A 25570-nucleotide genomic window follows, 5' to 3' on the forward strand; every position below is an offset into this window, starting at 1 on the left:
GATGAGTACTCCCTTAGCTAGTCATTTTCGATTATCTCAAGATCAGTGTTCGAAGACATAGGATGAGAAAAACTTCATGGATAAAATTTCATATGCCTCAGCCATTAGAAGTTTGATGTATGTCATGGTGTGTACGAGACCAGACATTGTGTATGCAGTAGGAGCAGTAAGCAAGTTTATGAAGGATCCAGGCAAGCTACACTGGGAAGCAGTGAAGTAGAGATTAAGATATCTACGGAGTGCCACAAACAGATGCCTATGTTTCAGAAGGGGTGAGGTGAAGTTACATAGTTATGTAGATTCAGACTTTGCTAGTGAGGTGGACCACAGAAAAAGTACTACTAAGTATGTATTCATAGTAGGTACAACTGCAGTTAGTTGGGTTTCGCAAATACAGAGGATTGTAGCGTTATCTAATACAGAGGCAGAATATGTGGCGATGACATAGGCCAGCAAGGAGATGATTTGGTTACAAGGTTTGTTGATAGAGTTGGGATTTGAACAGGTGAAGAATGTATTGCACAATGATAGTCAGAATGCGATACATCTAGTGAAAAATTCAACATTTCATTAAAGGACCAAGCATATAGGACTTCGGTATCACTTCATCAGATCTTTATTGGAAGGGGTGTTGACACTTCAGAAAATACTTGGCACCGAGAATCTGGCTAACATGTTGAGCAAGACAGTGACTGTGGAAAAACTGAAGCTGCGCAACTTCAGTCAGTTTTCTACCTTGAAGACAGAGATAAGCTCACCAACATGCATGGGACATGCATGAGAAGAAGATGGAATAGGTTTACAGGGATAAGCCTCCAAGTGGGATATTGTTATGGTTTTGTGGAGTCTGATCATATGTTAATTACGTGAAAGATTTGGGGAAGTTAATTATTTCTATGTTGGCTACTGGCACGTTTGAACCAGTTTAGTGTGTTTAAACCGGTTCAACTGAAATGGTTAATTTGGACTTTGGCTACTACCAAATTTGAATCGGTTCAGGGCACTTGAACCGGTTCAAGTGTGTCGTTAACTTTAGCTATTGCCAACGTTGAACAGGTTAAAGTAGGCTGAATCGGTTCAACTCTCCTGGGAACCTACGTGATTTAACTTCCTTATTGGTTTTGGACTCTACAAAAGGCAAGTTTTGTAGGAGAAGTTGTGTTCCATTGTTTGGGACTATATATATCAATTATTTTAGGGTGCGACGAAAAAAGAGAGGAACATCATACGTATTGTATGATTAATTAATCTGTGCCAACACAAGAGAGAACAATTAAGAAAGATTGAGAGAAAATTCTCCATTATAATTCTTCATCTTTTTCATAGTGAATTTGTTCGGTGCGCTTCATGGATGTAGCCCTAAGATTTGGGTGAACCATGCATCTTTTGTATTCTTGCGTGTGTGTGTGTGTTTTTTTTTTTATTCTTCGTAATTGCTTGATTATTCCTCGAACAACTTTGTTTATGTTATGTTTCCGCCACAAAAAACTGGTATCAAAGCATTCAGCTGATTGTGTAGCAACTCCAACAAATAGGTCGTCGAGTCGTAAACGAATCACAACTCAACTCGATGTACACCAAATTCGAGATATAACATTACACTATAATATATATATATATATATATATATATATATATATATATATATATTCTTTTTAATCTTTGAGCTTACTCTTTCATCAAACATTTTCAGGTTAAAAATGACGACCTTTCTCTATTTATCTCACACTCTCTTGACACGTATATACTTTCTCTTTCACTCTCTTCTTGACACATATATATACTCTTTCTTTCACTATCTTTTTATTGATATATATATATATATATATATATATATATATATATATATATATATATATTGTGAGAGGTGATGCTATCGTGAAGCATTAGTGCATTCAGCATATTTCTACCAGCTTATCTCTGCATTTCCTTTTGGAAAATCTGGTTCTATTATTATATGGAAGGTGGGGGTGGTAGGTCCAACGTCTTTATTATTTATTACTTTTTAGGTTTTATAATTCATTTAAAAAAAAAATGAAAACAAAAAAACACCCATCCTTAGCATAATAGCAATGGAAAAATCCATCCTTAGCATGATAACAATGGATCATACATTTCAGGTTCAGATATTGTGAGGCACCACTTTAACTTTATAACCCATTTATATATATTTTCAGGACTAACTTGTGAAATTACTATCTTATCCACCCATTATTCATTCTTGCAAGGTTTGCCATTTTTTCCCCTTATTCTGAACAAAACAAATGCTAAACGAGTCCATGGACTAGACGTAAACTTGCCAACAACATATATGGAACCATTCTGCAGTTCAGATAACTCATTTTGAATTTTTGCTCTTTAAATCATAACAAAATCGAACCACAAATTTTTTATTTTTTTTAATTTCTTTTTTTGGCTAGTCAAGCTTGATATTGAATAAAAAAACAAATAAGTTACGAAATCAAAGAGGCATACCTAGTGATCAACAAAACCAAGCCAAACAGTCAGTTCAAACTAGAAACAAGTTAACATAGAAAAACACTACGTCTAAAAATAATAATTTAAAAATTTTTAATTAAAAAAAAAAACCAATAAACTTTTTCAATTGGCTAAGCCTCCACCAAGGCAAAACCATAATTTGAAGTCAAACACACACAATTGCAGCAGAATCAGCATTTGTAGAAGGGAAACTATAGCTAAAGAATTGAGAAGATTAGTTAATATTTAAACAATTGTGTATATATATATATATATATATTGTATAAATACAGGCTCGAGAAGAATATGACATACATTTGTTTGTAAAATAATATAACAAGTGAATCTCACTTAATTCGATATAATAGTGTATATGTCTTTGCAGCATACGTATATAACAAGAAAAGAAAACAAAGTCTAAAAATGAAAATCATTTAAGCATAGTTTTTCACATTTCTATACAACCTAGAATTCTGATGGTCCAATCTCTCTCTTTCTTCTTCTGCCTCACTAGATTATTCACTCCTCTGTGCACCGGCTACCTGTTGATAATTCCATTAGTCGTCATTACCTGCAGTGTTGATATAAAACTAATTAAGATCAAATTTTAGCTTTACATAACCAAATAGCTACTTCATCACTCAAAATTTTAAATTGTCAAATATCAGAAACAAAGAAACCCGAGCAACGTAGAGATCACCAAAAGAATACAACCATCATCGATCGAATCAATTATTCCTCCAATTATGTTTCTGCCTTCTTCTTGTTCTTACCGCAGCCTCTTGTTGTTGGTTCCAACTGTTGAGACAAAGCAGAGTAAGAAGAAGAAGAAGTGGCAGATATACGATTTTATCGAGATAGAACTATAAATTCAATGGTGATGGTGAACTATATGAAAATTACTTTGGGCAGTCGATTATCCTAAGCTAATGCATAGAGACCTTGGTGTACGTGTATGTATGAATGTATGAGTGAATGATAGAGAAATATAGAAGGAGCTATCAAACAATCACAAAGAGAGCAAACATAGCTTTAAGACATTAAAAAGAAGTATTGCTAAACAAAGCAAATCAACTTTTTCCTTATATGAAAAATGCACTAACTTTCAAGTGTACATTGATCGTCATTCAGAGCATAATTTGGTTAAACTTAGTTGATCACAAATTGATTGTTTCATTAAGATTCAATAAAGCTCTATATTAAGTTGCTTCATTATTAGCCTAAGCACAAACTATGTTTTCACCTCATATTAGGGGTGGGACTAACCCGAGTAATTCGATTCCCAAAAATTTTATAGGAATGGATAAGGTATTTGAGACCGGGGGATGGGATTAGGTTTAAATTTTAGAGTCCAAATTTATTTTCGACGAAATTTAGACAAAGGTTTTAGTAACCTGAACAACCCAAAAAACCCCCAAAAAGTCGAAATATAAAAATAGTTTATAACTTTTATATTTAAAATTAGATTATTTATAATATCATCATTCTAAAATTAGATTATTTATAATATCATCAATCGTATTCATCATATGAGATCATATTATTGATATAAGCTCATATTACACTTTTGTCACACCTTTGAACGGTTTAGGCAAGTGAACCTAACATTTTATTATCTTTTAATATTAATTTGTTAATAGATTATTAAAATTTGGGATGTACAGTATAGCGTGGGATGGGACGTGATGGGTTTCTCTATACTTGAATTTGATGCGGGTTAAAGTGTTAAAACGTTGACTTTGACTTGTGTTAACCCCTTGACCCACCCAAGTGTCACCCTTACCTTAGACTACAATATATATATATTTTTAAAGACCTTAGACTACAATATTATTGCATTCCTTATGCAAATTTGTTGTTTTTATAACCTAAAAAAAAAAATCATAAATAATAAATCAACACAGATTATGTATGTGCGCGCGCACATAGACACCATGAGTTGTTACTTACCTATACATGCTATATAGAATTAAATAACAAGACTTTGCCACTCCAAATAGCTATTAAACATTGTAACTGGTATTCCCTGTAGAGCTATTGAACGTTGTAACTGTGCCATTCCAACTCTCAGGTAACTGCCCTAGAATTAGCAATGCTTGAACCTCGTCTTTGAAGTCAATTTCAATAGACTCTAATTAGCCAACTATCTCGTTGAACGCATTTAGATGATCGTTGAATCTACCACCTTCGACCTTCTTCATGTTGAACAACTTCTTGATCAAGTGCACCTTGTTTGCTCTAGACAGCTGTTTATACATACTAGAAAGCCCTGCCATGAGAGACTTCGTCGTCTTCTCGTTCTTGATATTAAAGGTAACTAACTTTGACAACGTTAATCTGATGGTGCCAAGAGCCTTAGTATCAAGTAATTCCCATTATGCATCCTTTATTTTACCTAGTTTCTCTCCTAAAGGTTGGTACAGATTCTTCTAAAACAAGAGGTCTTCAATTTGCATCTTCCAGAAATTGATGTTTGTGCCATTGAACTTCTCGATCATGGATATGGTTGTCTTATCTTCTGAGGTCATTACTCCCACTCGAACGGACATGTTTGATCGAAAGACTTTTAGAATTTCGTTAAACACCTTCTATGCCCTAGGTTCTCAACCAAATGCCCCGATACCAGTTGTTACAGTTGCTACAAAATTAACCGAATGCTCTGATACCAGTTGTTATGGCAAAAATGCAAAAAACAATGTTGTTCGAGCAATAAACACAAGTAATCACGAAGAATAAAAAAATAATCATACACAAGAACATAAGATATATAAAGTTCACCTAAATCTTAGGGCTACGTTCATGGTGCGCACCGAACAAATTCTATTATGAAAAAGATGAAGAATTACAATGGAGAATTTTCTTCAATCTTTCTTAATTGCTCTTTTTTTGTGTTGGCACAAATTAATCAATTATACAACACGTATGATAATCCTTTCTTCAAGTTATCTCATAACCTTAAAATATGAAGAAGGTTAATATATATAGTCCTAGACAATGGAACATAACTTGTCCTACAAGAACTTACCTTTTGTAAAGTCCAAAACCAATAAGGAAGTTAAATCACGTACGTTCCCAAGGGAGTTGAACCGGTTTAGCTCACTTGAACCGATTCAACTTTGTTGCCCAAACGTGTTACAACTCACTACCTCACTTGAACCGGTTCAAGTGCCTTGAACTTGTTCAACTTTGGCAGTAGCCAATGTTCAAATTTACCACTTCAGTTGAACCAGTTCAAACACATTAAACCGATTCAAATGTGCCAGTAGCCAACGTAGGAACCAAATCGACAAATTTGAACCTCCCAAATCCTTTACGTAATCAACACGTGATCAGACTCCACAAAACCACAACAAATAGTTCATCTAAGTTAGCAAATTCTGTAGACAATAATAATGTTTTCAAACCAACATTGTGTACCCTCACGCGTCTCTAAGGACCTTCCCCTTGGAACTGCCTTCCCCATCCTTCGGTTTTAGGGGCTCTCACCTTAGGACCATGAACACCCCCTCATTAGGCCTAGGCCGTTTAAGTCCTCTCGATTTAAGGGAAACTCTTAACCTACCTATTTTATTACGAGGCACATACATAGTTGAAAAACACAACCAAATCTGATAAACAAATTATTCTTCTTTCATAGGTATAACTCATACTCAAGAAATGCCCCATGATTAAAAATAAATAAAAATTAAACAATACAATATCCATTTTATGGATTAAAAATATAAATATCCTAAGGATTATAAAACAGTGCCTTATCGACTCTATTCTCAGTCTCGTGCAAAAAAGGGGAAAACAAAGAAGAAAGTGAAATCAAACATTTTTGTTGGCTTTTTCTCGACTAAAAGCTATTTTTTTGCACTATTTGTGTTAGCCAAACAATGCTTAACGACTATTTATTTTCAGTAAAGTGTAGACAAAAAAAGGGTGCCAAAAACCTTTTTTTGGACAATAGTGTGGGCCAAACATGCCCTTAGAGCCGTTGCTTGATTTAAATGAAGTAGGCTGTTAAAAAAAAATTGGTCCGCATTGTTAAGCCTCCAGATTTTCAAATTCCGCAATCTGGACCGCGAGCCCAAAAATAAGGTGAGTTATGTCCTTGAGATGATGTACTCTGCATACCATATCATTGATATGCCCGATATCCCACCAACTATGGGTGCAACTTGGGTTGGAATCATTTTTACAATTAGGTTTGGATTTGGATTGAAAAATCTCAACACGATCTTAACTAGGGTTGTGCTTAGGTTGAAGTGTTAGAAACCCGAGACCAACCCTAACTCAAATTCTAATATTATTATTTTTTATTTAAAATGCATTATATATAATATTCAAATTATGATCAATATTTTTTTTCATTCGTTAAATTTTAAGTTATTGTATGTTAACATTTAAGATAATTAATTTTTAAAGAATAATTTATTAAAAATTTGCAATAGGTTTATAATTTTTTTATTATTGAAGGGTGATTTAATTGAAAATTAATTCAAGATCACATTAATTTTTCTACTGTGAAGATTGACCATATAGGTAACCCGAATTAACTCGACTTTCTAGCATAAAATCTATGTTTGAATTATAAATCCGAGTTTAATAGTAGAATAGTGGGTTGAGCTCGAGTTGAGAAATAAGAGTTAAAAATAGAATTAGGGTCAGACTTGGTTCAATATTTTATAAAATGAGTTGGACTCAATCTATACCTCATCCCGCCTAATCCGCCCCAACCACCAACATATAAAAATTGTGGACAAGTTGTGTGCGTTTTGATTGGTTTGGCATACCAATTCGGGCACACCCTAGATCTACTGCATGTCCTCGAAGGCCCACAGGGTCTGTGAGACTGACAAGCAACTTATTCGGCTGTCCCCGCATTTCGATTTTGCCTTCCTCACTCTTCAATTCTTAGAGAGAGAGAGAGAGAAATTGGGTTATTCCAAGGATCAGTTGCTTGCAATCTGCAGGTTTTTCTCTCTCATTTTTTTCTTTTTGTTTTTCTTTCTTATTATGTATGTAGATTTTCTGGATAGGTTCTTATACCTCTTTCGTTCTTAATATGATAATTCATGAACTTTTCTATGTCACAACATGTTACAGTTGAATTTGATCTGGTTTTCTTTGTTTGATTGAAACTCCTCTTAGTGCTTAGTCTTTGTTCATTAGAAACTCCAAATAATTATTAAGTGACGATGTATGCCTCCTCTAAGTTAACATGAAATAGTTTTCCACCCCAATTTCAATATTGAATTTTTTTTCTTCTTCATTGTAATTATAATAATCTATTACTTCTCTTTTAATAATTAGTTTGCCGTCTGTTTTCTTCTCTAGCATATATGAATTTAGTGTGTTGCTTCTCTATGGCTTCCCAAAATTTACAAAAATTTTCCTGATAAGTTTCCAAACCCTAGCATCATAAATAAATCAGATGGATACACTGTATACCGTCATTATTTCTCACAAGAATGGATAATACCATATTCGTTAAACTATATCCACAGAACCCTCAAGAAAATTTTAAGTTCATACATGGATTGATAATCAACACCCAAAATTAAAGTTGTTTTCTCTTTGCTATATTGAAAGAGCTCCATAATAGTATTGGATGGTTGCATGAATTAGACAATGAACAAAAAAATCCGAGCATAAATGAAATGCTAAAATCTCTAGATGGTAAAAAGATATGTTTCCCATATTAAAAAAACAAATACTTAAAAATTTTTGTTATAAATAAAACAAGGTAAAAAAGGGAGGACAAATTCTTTAGTATTTCTCTATTATTCACTCATAGTTCTTTCTTGCCTTTAAAGTAGAGGGAAAGAATGGTTTTGAATTTTTTTTTTGATTAGTAAAAATTTGGACCATTTCTCGATTTGTGCGTGTCATCCATGCGCAGGCCATGCTAATTTTCTCTGTATCGTTCCAATTCTAACTTTATACATTAAAACACTGCCTTGACTTTAAAGGTTCCTTGAATAAGTCATTTTTAATTGAAAACTCTCTTTTTCTTTCAAAGTTTCTAACTTTATATATCAAAACATTCTCTTGACTTCCAAGGTACGGTAGGTACCTTAAACAAGGTCAATTTTAACTCAAAACTCTCATTTTTAATAATACCAGAACCATTCTCCGAGTCAATTATTCCTCCAATTGCATATGTGCCATCTGTGTTGTACATTTTGAAGTCTTTTATTGACAGATGAGGATTGATATATCTTGTTGTAGAGAGATTTTACATGATTATGCTATAAAGATAAATTCTCTTTATGATGAGATGCCTATTATAATAAAAATCCGAACCATTACCAACGGCCAGTGGCCAAGCAGTACCAGGCCCCTACTTCCCAAAGAAAGGTCAGGGGCTCGAGCCTCGGTGGAGGCATGTGTGTGTGAGTACCAACCAAGAATTTTTATTTATCAAAAAAAAAAAAAAAAAATCTGAACCATTCTTTCCCTTTACTTTAAAGGTAAGAAAGAACTATTATATTTTGTGGACTAGAAGAATGACGCTACACAATTGTCACCTACAAATTGAAGTTCCATATTTGAGAGACCTTGGTGTGTGTATATAACTAGATATATATGTAAAGGGAGAGAGAGTGAATGATAGAGAAATATAGAAGGAGCAATCAAACAATTAATTACGCCAGAAAACTGAAAAGTTGTTTGTTTGTTTTATATATATTGTTTAATATTATACTCTAAATTTAATTACATCTTTGATCCTTTGAATAATCATGAGGGTTCGGCTTCTTCACTGCTTTTCTTTCCCCTGTGGTAATTATGGATCTAAATTAAGATCCTCACTTGATGGTTGAATGGTGCTAAAGAGACAAATAGACATTTATCATTGTCATTCAAGTCAGTGCTCATGTAATCTGAACCCCTATTCAAAATGATATGCTATATCTCTAGAGTATAATGATAATTAATAATTCCTTCAAGAGCTAGCTTATATGATTTTAATCATTTTATTAAGTGAAAGTGATAAAAATTCTTCCAGTGATTACGCATTAGCATGTACTCAATTATGTCCTCCGGTCATCACCTAGTGTTTGTATTTCCTATGCTAGTAACAAAGTGGTTACTTTGCAATTTGAGCTTGTATATCCACACTTGTCAGTCCGAATATTTATTGATGAGTCTATGACTCCTAAATTATGTGTTTACGTAGAAGTAAAATGATATATGTCGTTTCATTTGCTTCTAAAGACAGTGTTGATTTTTGTTACTCTAGTATGTACTTAAACTTTTTGACATTATTTGTACAAAGCAAATATCTTCATGCTCCAGAAAGGGGGGATCTGTTGATTGGGCGGCAACGGCAATCAAGAAGCGACCACCTGTTAACCCACTAATACACCACCTACGAACCTTGTAACATTATCTTCATATATGATATTTATTAGATGAGTTGAATTGAGTTGGAAAAAGATTTGTAGAGATGAACTTAAGGATTTGGAAAAAGAATATAAAAATTCGATGATTAAAAACTTTTAACCAATTTAATAAATTTTTTGTATATTTTTTTATTGCTTAAATCAATCTTTTATTTAAATTTAAAAATTAGGATCACAGATGCATGGCAAGTTGAGGCGTCAATACTTAGACACGACATGTTTGGGTTTAGCTCTAAGAAGCCCAGATACTTCTACAAGGGTGACGTACCCGTATCATGTCCGTATCGTATACCAATACTCCTCTGATACTTACGGATATGTGTCTCATACTTCCTAAATGTTTCCATAATCTTAAAATGCTTTATTTTTATTTTTATTTTTAACATGTGACTTTCTCTGGGGTGGAAGGGGAGAGGAGTTCAAGTGTCATCTCGTTAAATGGGAGCAAGTTTGCAAGCCCTTGAAGCTAGGCGGCCTAGGTATCTGAAAGCTGGTTCCATTTAACAGAGCTCTTTTAGGAAAGTGGTTGTGAAGAGTCGGTAAGGAACGACATCGCCAGTGGAGAAGGATTGTTTCGTGTCATTTTGGGGAGGAGAGCGGTGGTTGGTCCTCCCGTCCAGTCTCTATTGCGGTGCGAGGGGGCGTTGGCGTGTGGAAATTCATTCGGAAGGGTTGGGATATCTTCTTTTCCCATATTAGATTCAAGGTTCGCGATGGTAGGCGAGTCTGCTTTTGGGAGGATTTATGATGTGGAGATCAATTGTCGTCTTACTCTTTTCCTAGACTTTATAGTATAGCCTGTAATGTTCTTGTTTTCAACCATTTTTCATTTTTCCAGAATTTCTGATTTTTTTGCGAGGGCATTTTCGTCTTTTCTCGTTTTGCGTACCGGACACCGTGGAGGTGTGCCAGGTATGTCTGAGAGTTGGGTGGGACATTTCCTTGAGTTTAGGACTCTTGGAAATGCACTGGTTGCCATTTCGGCATTTTTCCGTTCTTCGGGCTGGAAGGTCCCACATGGGACCCATTACCGGAATTGTTGAGTACGGGAATTTTATTTTGGGTCCATTGCATCTCATTCATTATTAAATTAATGTATTTTACATGATGACATGTTTATTTTATGATTGTTATTTGGTTAATGTGTATGTATGTGTTATTATTAAAAAGGAAAGATATTTGTTATTTGCATGGACCCCACAAAACACTAACTTTATTATATGATCACATACATTGTCTTGGCCCATTTTTCATTTCACAGAAATCGTAGCTCTCTCTCTCTCTTTCTGGAAACTTCACTTTCTCTCACTATAACACACTTTAAGCTTAAAATTCATCATTTTACATTGAGATTTCAACTTTGCCATTGAAGGCAAAGTTGATAAGCTTGTTGAGGACTACATCTTGATCAAGGTTGATTTCAAATTGAAGCACTTTGACATTTTCGAAGTTGGGGTTCTTGGGGCTGTTTTGAAGCTTTGTGTGTATTTGCTCTTCAATAAGGTAGGGGTTTTCCTAATGCCCAAGTTTTGAATTTTATTTGAGCAAATTTCAGCTTCTTTTCTTTTACATTTAAAGTTGTGGTTTATAACTTGAGATTTGTTATCTTGATTATCTTGTATGTGTAAATGGTGTAATAAATGTTGTGGAATGTCCAGATTGTCATTAAATGTCATCATGCAATGCCTTGCCATGTTTGTTGTATGGAAATTACCATGTTGAAAATTAGTGGTTGTATTTTTTGTGCATTGCATATCATGGCCCGCCCGGCGCCTGCGCGCGGGGGGGGGGGGGGGGGGGGGGGGAGATTTTGAAAGGAATAAAAAACGAACCGGATTTCGCGAGTACGGGGCTAACTTGACCTAGAGGGAGTGTGCCCAGTGTAGGGCGTGAAAAAGTTGATACTAGGCCCTTTAACGGTTGCCAGGCTTTGGCAAAATCAGAACCGGGGATAGTTATCAATCTCGCCTCGATAAAGTCAGTTAACGGATTTCTAAAAGTGTGGGCTGGGTCGGTATAGACCAGATTTGGGACGGATGCACCATATTTCATTTCAAGTATATCATTTGGTGGGATTGTGTCAAGTGTTAAGATTGTTTCTTGCTAAGTTGTTTATGGTGTATGAATTCCCATTGTATGATCCCGACATCTTTTCAATCCCATTATATGTTATTTGGCTTAAGGAAGTTCAAAACTAATGCCTTAGGTGGCTTCTACTGAGCTTTACGCTCACCCCTTATTTTCAACAATTTCAGGATACGAGAAGGAGGTGGCGAATGATAATCCACCTCAAGCTTAGATTGGATTGGAAATCGTAACTAGTTATCTTTTGTATGGAAGCATATGCCATGTATTTTTTGTAGAACTCTGTAATCATTTTGTATACCTTTCAGTTTGTGGTTTTGTAATATGAAAAATCTGAACCACTTGATGTATAAATGTTTATTTTCATGTAAATGACTTTGGAACTATGTAAAAGTTATGTAATCTTCGTATTTTGAATGAATGGGATGCAGTACACCATTTTGCAGTGGGTTGAGATAGGTTTTTGGACCAGTTTCAAGGTCTCTATTGAGACCATTTTTCATTTAAGTTCATAACAGCTCAGTTACAGCATTTCCCACCTCACAGGGTCATTCCGGCCGACCGAAATGGGCATTTCGGTCGACTGGTTGCTTTTCGGATCAAATCCAGTAGCCAAGTAAATTTCAGGGCCACAACCGGTCGACCAGTGGGTCTACTTTGGTCGGCCGAAATGTGCATTTCGGACGACCGAAGTATCACTTTGGACAACCGAAATGATGAGCCTTTCTTACCGTTGTTGTGCCACTTCCAAGGCCACTCCTAGCTATGTTAAGGTGCTATAATGTATGTTATGGGTTGTTGTGATGTGTTGAAGGTGTCTTGTAACTCGAAATGGCAAGGGTACCCTTAGATGACCTTGGGTTCGGGTAAGGACTCGGTTAGCGATTCAGATCTATAGGTTCGGGTTGTTACATAGCCGACGATGCGTAGCTGACTGTTATCGGCTTGATAGCAGTGGGATTACGTGGAATGTTGGCAGAGGTATTGATGACATTTTGTGGGTTCCTTCCTTCCATGGAAGATTTGGTGTTCGGTCTATGTTCCTATGCCTTTCCAACTTCGTTGGTCCTGTTTTCCCACGGAAAACTATATGGCGCTCCAAGGCTCCACTTAAAGTATCATTCTTTATTTGGACTGCCGTCTGGGGTAAGATCTTGACGTTGGACAACTTGAGGAAGAGAGGTAACACTATCGTTAATTGTTGTTATTTATGCAAACAAGATAGTGAGTCTGTGGATCACATTCTTATGCACTGTCCTGTAGTGCACGATTGTTGGAACCTCATCTTCGGCATATTTGCATTGGGTAATGATTCAGTCTTCCAAAGGACTGATTAACGCGTAGAGAGGATGCCAAGTGAGAAGCCAAGCTTGCGATTATTAGAGGATAGTTCCACACTGTGTTTGGTGGTGCATATGGAAAGAGAGGATTAACAGAATTTTCGAAGGAAAGGAATTGCCTTTGGCGACCTTGAAACTCCATATTCTTCTCTCTATTTTTTGTTATGTGAAAGGAAGCACTTGCTCCTCTACTGACGACTTAGTTAATCTTTTGGACTCTATAGGTCCTTAGGTTCAACTTTCGTTTTTTGTATTAGGGATGCGTTCCCCTTTTGAATGCTTTTCTAATCAATTATTACTTCTCAATTTATTTATTTATTTTTAACATGTATCTGATACTTCTCAGATACTTTCACCACTTATCCGATACTTCTCAGACACTTCGACCACATATCCGATCCTTCTCAGATAATTCAGAGTACATTTCTAACAAGTTTTGAACATTAAAATGTAACTTTTCCTACAATAATATCATAATATAATTGTTAATAAAAATTTTGATTTTTTAAAAATAAGTTTTGATATATATATATATATCACAATTTAGTAAAAAGTTTATAACATAGTAACGATTGCATTTAGATTTGTAATTTATAAAAAAATGGCCAAAATTAATTTTTTTTTGTATATATAAAAATATACTCCCTTTGTCCCATATTAGTAGTCCATTTTCCCTTCTATGGATGTCTCAAATTTGTTGTCCAATTTGAAAAGTCAAAGCAAAATATATTTATCTTTCCATAATTACCCTTTAAATTTTCAAAAATCTCACTTGGTAATATGCATAATTAAACATAAAAATGATAACTTAGTAATTTTAAAGGGGGACAATGCATTAATTGCATGTCCCCTTAAAAACTTATAATACCAAAGATGACATCTAATATGGGACGGAGGGAGTAATTTATTTATTTTTATTGCCTATACTCGTATCCTGTATCCGCATCCGTGCTTCCTACGACTGTAGCTTATTCGTGTTTGAGTTGTAATTATGATGACACGAATTAACATGCTAATTAAACTTGTCATGTTTGTGTTTGATCCACCAATCCGTTTATAATCTGAATAGACTCGTTTAGCTAGACATGTCAGAGTAAAAATATCATGTTTGGGTTAGAATGACCTGGTTAACTAAATGTATCGTGTTCATGTTAGATTTGATTCTAATAGCAATGAATTTTAATTAAACGTGTCTTGCCTTGTCAGGTCTTGAATTGTTTATTAAACACGTTGTGTGAGTTATATTATGTTATATGTTTAATAATCATGTAGTGACATGAATAATAATTGTGTCGTGTTTGTATTTATCCATATAACCAGTTATTCATGTCATAGTATAATGCAACAAAATGAACTGCCGCCCAAAATAATGAGAGTAGTCTCTTAATTTCTTAAATACTAAGTTTTCTATAAGTAAAGATTGCATAAACGAAGTGTTCAAATGGAGAACACATCACTCAGAAGATACACAAGGCCTAATAGGCCTCTAAACTCTGAAATAATAATAATAATAATAATAATAATCAACTATCTCCTCCATGGTTTTACAATTTCTCTCTAGAACCCAACAAAAAAGAGTGCTAATAATAGAGAACTTCAATGCCCTGATAGGAGTCTCCTTTCCTTCGAAGGATCTCCTATTTCTATCAAGCCATAAACACCACCAGGAGCATAAAGGCTCAACCTGCCAGAAATCACGAGCTTGGGCCCCCACTATACAACCTCTCCAAGCCTCAACTAAATTTATGGAGGACCTGGGCATAACCCACTGAACCCCAAACAAACTCAACAACAAAACCCAACAGCCCCGAGCCATTGGCAATGCAAAAGAAGGTGGACAACCGTTTCTTCATCTCTTACATATACAGACCACAACTTCTCTCCTTCTGCTTGAGTTATCCTTAGTCAAGATCTTTCTCAACACAGATGTCCACGCAAAGAAAGCCACTTTGAGAGGGGCTTTAGAGCGCCAAATGACCTTCCATGGGAAGGGATCCCCTGGGGGTATCTGTAAGACACCTGTAACGAGATCAAACATTAAAGCGGCCCTGGTAAGAAGGAACCCACACCCATGAATCAGAGAGACCACCCACAATCTCCCTGTGGTACAGCAACTCCAAAAAACCCCAGGCTTCCTCAATCTCCCAATCCTGAAAATGCTTCTTAAATACTACATAAATCAAATGACGAGATTGGTCTCTTAAAATAATAGTCCACACACTAGGTGGTGACTGTCAGCTGAGAGATCTCATCGTGGCAACTTTTTTTAAAGTCAATGGATGTTAAAATGGCATATTCATGAATCAAAATTAGAGTCCGTAATTTTTTGTTTTTGTTTTTGGTTTAGTTACTTTCTAAAAGTAAGTTAAGTGTCAACTTAGTTATACTGGTCAACTTTGTTTTTTATTTTGGTATTTTAGGTCAATAGACTTATATTGGCATAGTGCTTATCTGCATTTATACTACATCTTGTAAGTTATAAATAAATTACAGATATATAGCTTTCCTGAGCTTCTCCCACCAAAATCATTTAAAGTTGCAAAAGAATTTGGGTATGCATCATCACAAAATCTTTCGTGTCTCTGCAACAGCACATACATAAAACTTAACTTAATTATGCAAGGCCATAAGTTGGATCTGCCTTGAAATCAGATCAAGTTATGTGCAATTCTGTCATTACCTTGAAAAGTAATATTGTGTGTAGTTTTATAAATTGTTGAAATTTCTAATACTTGTAAGTAGAAACCACTTGCTTTTGTTGGAATAGCACCGCATCTTGTTGAATACAAATTGTTCTGCATATATTTTATTCTGTTGGAATCAATTTATTTTTTGACACAACTCTGTCTCTTTTCAATCAAGCAGAATCTGTGGACAGATGAAAGGTGCATTGATTAAAGCTTCATTCTTGAAGCTATGATTTTGCAAGACTAGGAAAGAAATCTTCTAGCTTTACCCTTGCAATAAATTTAAATGTCCTTTTAATTCCCCTATATCTGTGATAGTACTTGCACTTGCTTTTTTGTGCAGATAAATAACATAGGTTTTATATTGTTTCTGCTCTGGTGAATACAAAGGTAGATCTTAAAGGTCTATATGTTTTCCTAATTCTTATCACTTCATTGGTTCAAAGCTCAACTTTGAATTTACAGATGCCGCTGGACTCATTTATATATGGTCATATTATTGGTTTTTAGTTTATGCATTGTTTCTAGTTTCCTTCATTCTATTGGGTGATATCTGTGGGCCTTGAAGCTGAGCAGCTGTTCTTGGAGGCTTGGCTTGGGTAGAGTAGCTTTGAGAATGGCTACCCAGGAAGCTTTGGCAGAAATACTTCAGGTATCCATTACACTTAGTTTCTCTCTGCCCTTCTGTTTTCCTAGGTATAGTCAGTCTATCCTAATTGAACAATTAAAACTGCTATCTTTGCTTCCTTTGCAACTGCCCAAAGGGGTTAAAGGAAAAGAAGAATAAAAAAAAAAAAAAAAAAAAGGGCAAAATATTTCTGCTTTCTTGTATTATTTCTAATTTTCATTTAATTATGAAGTATATGGTATATGCACCTGAAGCTAAAATTGAGATTTATTTCGAAGTTTGTCATATTGTTGGATTTAGGAATAAATAGAAAGACGGATGAATGAGAATCTATTACTAATTATTAGTTGTGATTAAAATATGGAGAAGTCATCTAAAATGGTTTAGTCATGTGCAATTAAGATGATGAGTACTCCGGTAAAGAAGAGTTATTTAAGTTTAGTGTCACAAGCACAAGAGCACTGCAAGTATATAAGCCGAGGCAGCAATAAGAGACATGACTATTTTTTAATTTAATATTTGGCTTCTGATACAGCTAAGCAGTTTACAAGATTCTGGAGGTGTAATTAGATAGCTGGAATATAAGATTACCTGGTTTTTCAAGCTATCAAGAGGAAAACCTTTGTTTGTAATAATGCTGAAATTTTGTATTTTTTTTTTTTTTTTTCTTTTCCGAATGCATATGAGCCAGAGGTAAGCTGTCTGCAACTCATGTACTACCAAGTTTGGGCACAATGAGTTGTAAGTAATAAAGCTTTATTAAGCTCCATGGGGTAGCCGACTAGCTGAGTTAGCATGAGCCTTTGGTTCAGGGGTGTCTTATGTTCAACTACATTGGACTTACCTGATAGTGATACCTGTGATTTGGAGGGATTGTGGATATCTGAGGGGATTAGTCTTGCTCTTAAAGGGGTGGGGACACCCTCTGTTATCAAAAAGAAAAAGTTGTAGAACTTCAGGAGCTTCACAATGAGTCTATGCCATACACAAAATGACGATGTCAACAAGGAATTTTAATGGACTGGTTTTCCTTAAAACATCTCATGTTTTGAGTTATATCTACCGTTAATTCCTTGGAGGATTTGGTAAATTAAAATATTTTTCCATACTCCTGGAAAAATTGAAGGGCTCACCTTGAAGTTTGGATGTGGACCAAGTCTTCCTACCTTGAGTGTTGTTGTTGCTGTAAATAGCTGAAAGGACCCACGTAATTTCATCGGTAATGTTTCGGCTGAGAGAGGACAACTTTGAAGTTAACCTTTAAGTGTGTCATCCAATTATGTGCAAGGAAGACAATGCCACCTACAGAGCTGTAGGTGAAATAAGTGCTGGGTGTATTTTAATCTCTTCTACGACAAATTAAATTATAATAAATCATATAATTCTACAAGAATTGAGTAGAAAAATTATGCGATAGAACTACTAACCCTAAAATGTTCAATAAAGAGAGATGAGCATAAAATTAACAAAAACTTAAAGTCAAGGAAAGAACTGGCCTGACAAAAGGTGAGTCATGCATATTGCGTTGTCCTGGCAAAAGAGTGTCCTAGCATAATGCAAGTACAACTGGATCACTAGTCCTCCAATATACAACACCCAACCTCACAACAACCCCCCTCAAGGAGCACTTTTGTATAGAGAAAATAAACCAAGTCTGAAGGTACTGAAAGATCCCCCAAAAAATTATATATATAAAATTATGGTATGAAATATTGGTTGGGAATAATAAGAGTGAAAAGTATATTAAAGGGTAGAGCGTGCAAAAGATTGGAGAGAGAAATCGATCATAGAAGACAGAGAGAGGCATCTGAATATGTGTAAATAAAATCTCTAATTTTTCTCTACCTTATTATAGAGTTGTAAGGTCTCTTATAGTTCAAAAAACACAATAAACATGTGGGCTAAATTTCTGAAAATAAAAGGGCCATTAAATTTATAACAAAAGAATCAGGGGCTGTAGCATGTTGGTACTTCCTCACCTTCCAAAGTAGAAGGTTGAGAGTTCAAGTTTCCATAGGAACAAAAAATGAGTAAATTGGACCAAAGAGCAAAGAATAAATGTGGGATAAAGAATATAAGAATCAAATTTGGCCATAGCGGGTTGGGCTAAATGTTTTGAAACCATTTAATGGCTGTCTCAAAAAGTAAAAGGTTTCAAAAACCTTTGGTCCATCCCATCATGTGATTGCATCCGTGATTGGGGCTTGCTCTTCCGTTCCTGTTCCTTGGCGCGGTTCACGCCGAGATTCGTTACTTTGCACAGAAATGACTTGTAGCTGTGAAGTTATAAGGTATCTTACCTTGGGGATTACAAAATAATGAAAACGAAAGTGACCAGAAGTCAAATTGGGTCAAAGTGGGTGGGGGTAATGATTTTGAAATATTTTACTCAACAATAGTAATTTAGATTAATGATTGTATGTCTTGTGGAGGAAATTTAGTCTGGTTTCTTTCAACATATCTGAAGTTGATTGGGTAGTCACACATATTGTTGAGTAAAAGGTTTCAAAACCTTTGGTCCAACCCACTTTGGCCCAATTTGATTATTTTCTTCTTTGGTCCATATTTATTCTTTACTCTTTGGTCCAATTTTATTTTTCATTCAAATTTTGTAATTGGAAAGATTTCCTTATAAATTTGATGACCATTTTATTGCCATAAATTTAGCCCACATGTTTATTGTGTTTTAATCATTGAGAGACCATACTTTATAAAAGGCAGAGCAATATTGGGCATTTAACTTACATTTATTCAAAGTCTCTCTCTCTCTCTCTCTCTCTATTTCACGATCAACCTCTCTTTCTTTGCAAAGTCTTCTCTTTTCTCCATACTTCTCTGTGTTACTCTCAACATATACTTTGACATCATATTTTATATATTTTTCGTGGGCATCTTAGACTTTGTTTATTTTCTCCCGGCGGACGTGCCCCTAGAGGTGAGTTGGTGCGAGTTTTGAGTGTTGTATCTTGTTGGACTACTAATGCGGTTGTAGCTGCATGATAGGGAGGACACTCTTCCTTTAGGACAATGCAATCTGCATGCCTTGTCTTTTGTCGTGAGTTCTTTCCTTGACTTTAAGTTCTGTTAATTTTATATTTATCAATCTCCCTTAATATTTATAGGGTTTTGATCAGTTGATCAATTGTATAATTTTTCCACGGGTAAAGTGACAAAAACACCCCTAATGTTTAAAATTTGGGCAAATAACACCCCTAAGCTTTATTTTGGGTATACAAGTCCGTTAAGTTTTAAAAAAATTGGCAAATAAGGGCTTAATTCGTATAAAATGTCAGAAAAACCACATTTAAGTAGTCATGTGCGTTGCACTTGCCTATATTAAGTAACAAATTCCCTAAACTACCCTTTTGGTCTCCCCAAAATGCCCTTATACCATTTTACATTTAAACACACCATTTCGTTTTTGGTTAGGGTGCTTTGGTCATTTTACATGTATTTTGTCTGTCACCTTTTTTTTTTTTTTTTCAAATACATAAGGGCACTTTATTCTTTTAATTGCTCCACTGACAACAAGACCTTATTCGCACCAAAAATAAAGATTAGGGACTTTTAAGAACCTATAGGGATGCTCTTCTCGAATTATCAAAAATGGTGAAGGTGATTTCTTTCCCATTTGTTACCTAATAGACTACTTATCAAAAAAAAAAGAACCTATAGGGTTTATATACCCTATTTGCATACCATAGGGGTGTTTGTCGTTCGCGACCCATGTTAAGATTCGTTTATTAAATTTGTAGTAGATGGGATTAAATAAAATATACCTAACACATATTTATTGTTTACTAGACCATGTATGTTCCAAGTAGCAGTTGATTGAAGCCCTATTCACGGAATCTGTATACTGGACTCTCAAATTGATGGATTCTGATTTTTTATTCCTACCTCAATCTTCCAAGTACAAATTTTTTGGCTTTTGAGAATCATTTGACAGCCCAATTCCAACATTTTAGCTTAAGCTATTTGAAAGTTCTTTGAGATAAAGTAGTCATCAGGAAATAGAAGAAGATGCAGGTGAGGTGGTTAGGGACTTAAATCACTTTTAAGCATTGCTCTCCTGCATCAACATACCACAAATACATCATTTTTTTTTTTTTTTTTTCTATTTCCTTTTTGAAAAGATGATACAACTCTTCACATATACATGCTGATAAAATTATCTCAGGAAATTTAGGTTTCTCCATTTTTAAAAATTCACTTCACAGTTTGTTAACTTACCCTTTTCACCTGTCAGATTTAGCACTAAAGATAATGGTAACAGCCTTCATGTAATCCTTTTACATGGATATGAGTGAAATCATGACACAGTTTCCTGGTACATTGAAGCTATGGCTCTTGAACCTTACTGCTTTAGATAACACAGGCTTCCAAGTAATGGCAATCAATTTTATCCGTGGAGTAACTCAGAGATGCATAACACTAAACAGCATTGCCATCAGTGACGCGAGTGAACCATCAATTTGTGGAAAACAATAGAGGAATTAATTTGTGGTAAACCAGATCCAAAAAGGGAACAAAATAAAACCATTATAGTTTTGGTTCAAATCACGAGAACAAGAACCAAGGAAGAAAAAGAAAGGTGATAATAACAATCTTTCACTTAGATGCATTGGTGAAGAATGAAAGTGAAGGACATTAACATGTGGAAAAACAATTACTGCGATAGGTTCACAAGAAAAGGAAGAGAATGATTAGTATGTAATGGGTTTGAAAACAATTTTTGATGTGATATTATGTAGTTTGAGGTTGAAAAGGCCACTTTTGATTAATTAAAATTTTAGCCCACTTCCCCACGTACTTTAGCTCAAATCACTTAGATTTCGACTTGTGTAAACTCAATATACTTTCATCACATGTTAAACATAACTCATACTGTAGGGACAGCATGTCACAAGACTCACTAGCTGAGCCATCGAAAGTTCAAGCTCGGCTTGTTTAAACAAGGAGCTTTGTCGAGCTAGGCTCATATCTCCAGTAAAGGGGCTGAAATGAGGTGCTAAAACAACAAGTTCAAGGTGCTAGCAAGTGGCTCCTTTGCAGTCCCAGTTACACGATGAAATGAGGGTGTGAGGCTGTGAGCCCAAAACCTTTAAATTCTGTGTGGATCTGGTGGGGCTTTTGATCAAATGACAACCACATTTTCATGTTTTGGTTTGTCCTGGGGTTTGATTTGAGTGGTTAATTCAAATTGTTGTGGACGATAAGATGGTCATGGCTCACGTGATTGGAGATTTTTTGAGCTCTAAATAGTGGTAATATTGTTGACCTTGAGGGAAATGTGTTGATCCTTAAGGATTAATTACCATTGACAATGACTAGTATAGCAGATCTAGGTTCTTAGAACAGAATATACGGGGCTGATTTTGATCTTCTACTTCAAGTTTGAAGGGATTGTAATCAAAATCTTTAGCCATTTTGAAGGTTCTCACCTTCATCCTTACAGTTCTGTGTCAACTGATATTGTTGATTCAGACTTTGACAGTGAAGGTGAAATCGTAGTCTTTATTAATTTCCAGTTCTATCTCAAAGAAATATCCTGTTTTTGCAATCCAATTTCTATGAGGACCATCACCTTGGTCATTACAATCAACTATCTCTGCAAGCTTAATTCTGTAATGGAATGGAGGATTTCTGCTCATCCTTCACTAGAATCTATAGTTATAGTTTTTTGTCACTAGAAATGAAGCAAGTACATGCTTCTTTAATGGAAGTGGGAAGTGCCTTTGGATTGGAGATAAAGAGGGAAGGAAAAGCTTGAAGCCTCCAAACCTTAATTTAATCTTTTTGGTGGGGGGATAGGACACTAGCATGAACAGCTACTTTGGTACCATTTGGTATCACAGTAAAACTGAGGCTGCTGCTATGTTCTATAACCCATTCTCATATAGTTAAAAGTTGTCTCTAATTTTGGGAGTTAGATGCAGAACGTGTACTGGGCCTGTTTCTGTCCAGTGACATGACTTGTCGTGTTCTATCAGTTCACCTAAATGCCCTGCTGCATTGCTATCCTGATCAGTTTTTTGTTGCAAGACTGACACCAAACGCTCCAGTGAGATGTTGATTGACCGGGGATACTACATAGTTGTAACCCTCGGATACCCAATCCTGGTTTACTTTCGAAGAATATCCATGAGTTGTCCATTCCCTTTTTTGGTTTGAAAGTATTCCTAGACATCAAATTATTGACTGGCAACTATTAATCACCATTATCATTTTATGGTATTTGTTGCCACCAATCCAGCCAAATTATTGAAACTTCTGTGACACAAGTCTACCGAAGCATAATACCTCTGCTGCCAAAAATAGCCCATCAAGTAGGTACAACTGTTACTACATAAATGTCTTATTGCGAATTAGATAGACGCCAAACGCTCCAATGAGATGTTGATTGACCGGGGATACTACATAGTTGTAACCCTCAGATACCAATCCTGGTTTACTTTCGAAGAATATCCATGAGTTGTCCATTCCCTTTTTTGGTTTGAAAGTATTCCTAGACATCAAAATATTGACTGGCAACTATTAATCACCATTCTCTTTTTATGGTGTTTGTTGCCACCAATCCAGCCAAATTATTGAAACTTCTGTGACCCAAGTACATGCTTCTTTAATGGAAGTGGAAAGTGCCTTTGGATGGGAGATAAAGAGGGAAGGAAAAGCTTGAAGCCTCCAAACCTTGATTTAATCTTTTTGGTGGGGGGATAGGACACTAGCATGAACAGCTACTTTGGTACCATTTGGTATCACAGGAAAAGTGAGACTGCTGCTATGTTCTATGACCATTCTCATATGTTAAAAGCCGTCTCTAATTTTAGGAGTTGGATGCAGGAGCAGCAGGACGTGTACTGGCCCTGTTTCTGTCCAGTGACATAGACTTTTATCGTTTTCTATCATTTCACCAAAGTGTCTTATTGCATTGCTATCCTGATCAGTTTTCTGTTGCAAGACTGACGCCAAACGCTCCAATGAGATGTTGATTGACCGGGGATACTACATAGTTGTAACCCTTGGATACCCAATCCCCGTTTACTTGTGAAGAATATCCATGAGTTGTCCATTCCCTTTTTTGGTTTGAAAGTATTCCTAGACATCAAATTATCAACTGGTAACTATTAATCTCCATTATCTTTTTATGGTGTTTGTTGCCGCCAATCCAGCCAAATTATTGAAACTTCCGAAGCATAATACCTCTGCTGCCAAAAATAGCCCATCAAGTGGGTGCAACTGTTACAAAAATGTCTTATTGCGTATTAGATATATACCTTTGTCATGTGGCTTATCAGAATAAAAGGACAATGATCATGTTGCCCAAGTTAGGGTCCGCTCTGGTGTACATTTTCACTTCAATATAACCTGATAGATGTGATTGTTCTGTGTTGATTCACCATTTCAAATTTCACTGTCCTCCATTTAATCAAAGCATTTACCTTATGATTGTTATGCTAGACAGGTTAGTGATTCAATATATTGCATTTTGATTAACGGCTTCATTTTCATTTTCAATCTTCTCTCAGCTGATTAATTTAAATGATTTCTTAATACTTTCAGCAATGAGTAGATCTCTTTGTTGCAGACATTGTTCAACACAGTGTATACGGAAGGCTTCCATGCCAGTACGAAGGACAAATCCAAGCAGATGTTCATGATGATCAGATAATAGAACCCTCTGACATGGGTATGAAACTTTTTAAATTACAGAAATACCCATTAGGCTATGTTGTAACGCGTCAGCTTGATTTGAGCCTGTAATTGTTCGAGTTCAGTTTGTTTAACTCGGCACACGAATGAGCCTTCTAATGAGTCAAGCACAAGTTGTCCATGATTGATGACTCAGGCTCATTTGTGGTCCTAAAGTGACTTTATGTGAACAAAATGGAGCAGAAATACATTTAAGTTGCATAGAGCCTGAGCAGATGTGTGTGTGTGTGTGTGTGTGAGAGAGAGAGAGAGAGAGAGAGAGAGAGGTGATTTCTGTCACTAAACCTGCACATTGTATGTATACTCATTATGTTTCTTCCACTAGAAAACTTGAAAGTTGTTTGTTTGTTTTATATATTGTTTATTATTGTACTCTGAAAAGTTGTTTGTTTGTTTTATAATTTTTATATATAGTTTAGTATTATTATACACTAAATTTAATTACATCTTTTGGATAATCATGAGGTTGAGTTCAGCTCCCTTCACTCCTTTTTATTTCCCCTGGGCTAATTATGGATCTAAATCAAGATCCTCACTTGGTGGTTGAATGGTGCAAAAGAGACGGAAAGACATTAATCCTTGTCATGCAAGTCAGTGTTCATGTAATCTGAACATATCTAGAGGCTAGAGCATAATGATCATTATTAAATTCTTCAAGAGCTTGTTTATTTGATTTTATTCAAGTGAAAGTGATTATTACTCTTTAGCCATGTACTCAATTATATCCCTAGGTTATGCATTTCATGCCAATATGTTTATAATCCGATTACATCCATTTAACGTATGAAAATACTAAACAACAAATTATTATAATTCGTCCCCGCCTACGGATTAGTCGACATTCTTCATAAATTTTACAAGAGTGGCGTTGAGTTTCTCATCATCTTTGTCTTAGGATTTGTCTCTTTGATGAGAATCTACAATGCACTAAAGCAATCCTTTAATATATGCGTCTATGCATTTAGCATTGGGTAGACCATATCTTTTTATCGGGAATCCAATTTTTGATTCGGTATTTGAGTAAGCATACTATGTCCGTGGTAGAACGATTTGTTTATTTAAATATGTAGTGTTTGTGTTAGATTTAATCCAAATAATAATTTATATTAACTAAACGTGTCTTGTCTGGTTAGGTCGTGTGTGTCAAGTTTGAAATTATTTAATAAATAATTCGAATCATTTTTGTGCCAAGATTACTGAACATCAAAAAAAATTTATGCTGCCGTTCATATAACAAAATATTTGTAA

The 25570-nt window shown here is 35.3% G+C and overlaps 1 long non-coding RNA gene and 1 other non-coding gene across 3 annotated transcripts; one reads left to right on the forward strand and one right to left on the reverse strand.

Moving 5' to 3' along the window:
* Positions 1-7177: 7177 nt before the first annotated feature.
* On the forward strand, positions 7178-24675 carry LOC132273743 (uncharacterized). 2 transcript variants are annotated; one of them, XR_009470234.1, is made up of 3 exons: positions 7178-7436; positions 16160-16633; positions 24173-24675. It is a non-coding gene; the product is annotated as an uncharacterized LOC132273743 (long non-coding RNA). The 2 variants fall into 2 exon arrangements; XR_009470235.1 differs by having other exon boundaries at positions 7183-7436; positions 24198-24675.
* On the reverse strand, positions 8320-8422 carry LOC132275528 (U6 spliceosomal RNA). The gene has a single exon (XR_009470666.1). It is a non-coding gene; the product is annotated as a U6 spliceosomal RNA (small nuclear RNA).
* Positions 24676-25570: the final 895 nt, after the last annotated feature.

This window comes from Cornus florida, unplaced genomic scaffold (assembly GCF_030987335.1).
Source record: "Cornus florida cultivar Cherokee Brave unplaced genomic scaffold, ASM3098733v1 CherokeeBrave_3.0.0_Hap2_Chr09, whole genome shotgun sequence".
Taxonomy (NCBI): domain Eukaryota; kingdom Viridiplantae; phylum Streptophyta; class Magnoliopsida; order Cornales; family Cornaceae; genus Cornus; species Cornus florida.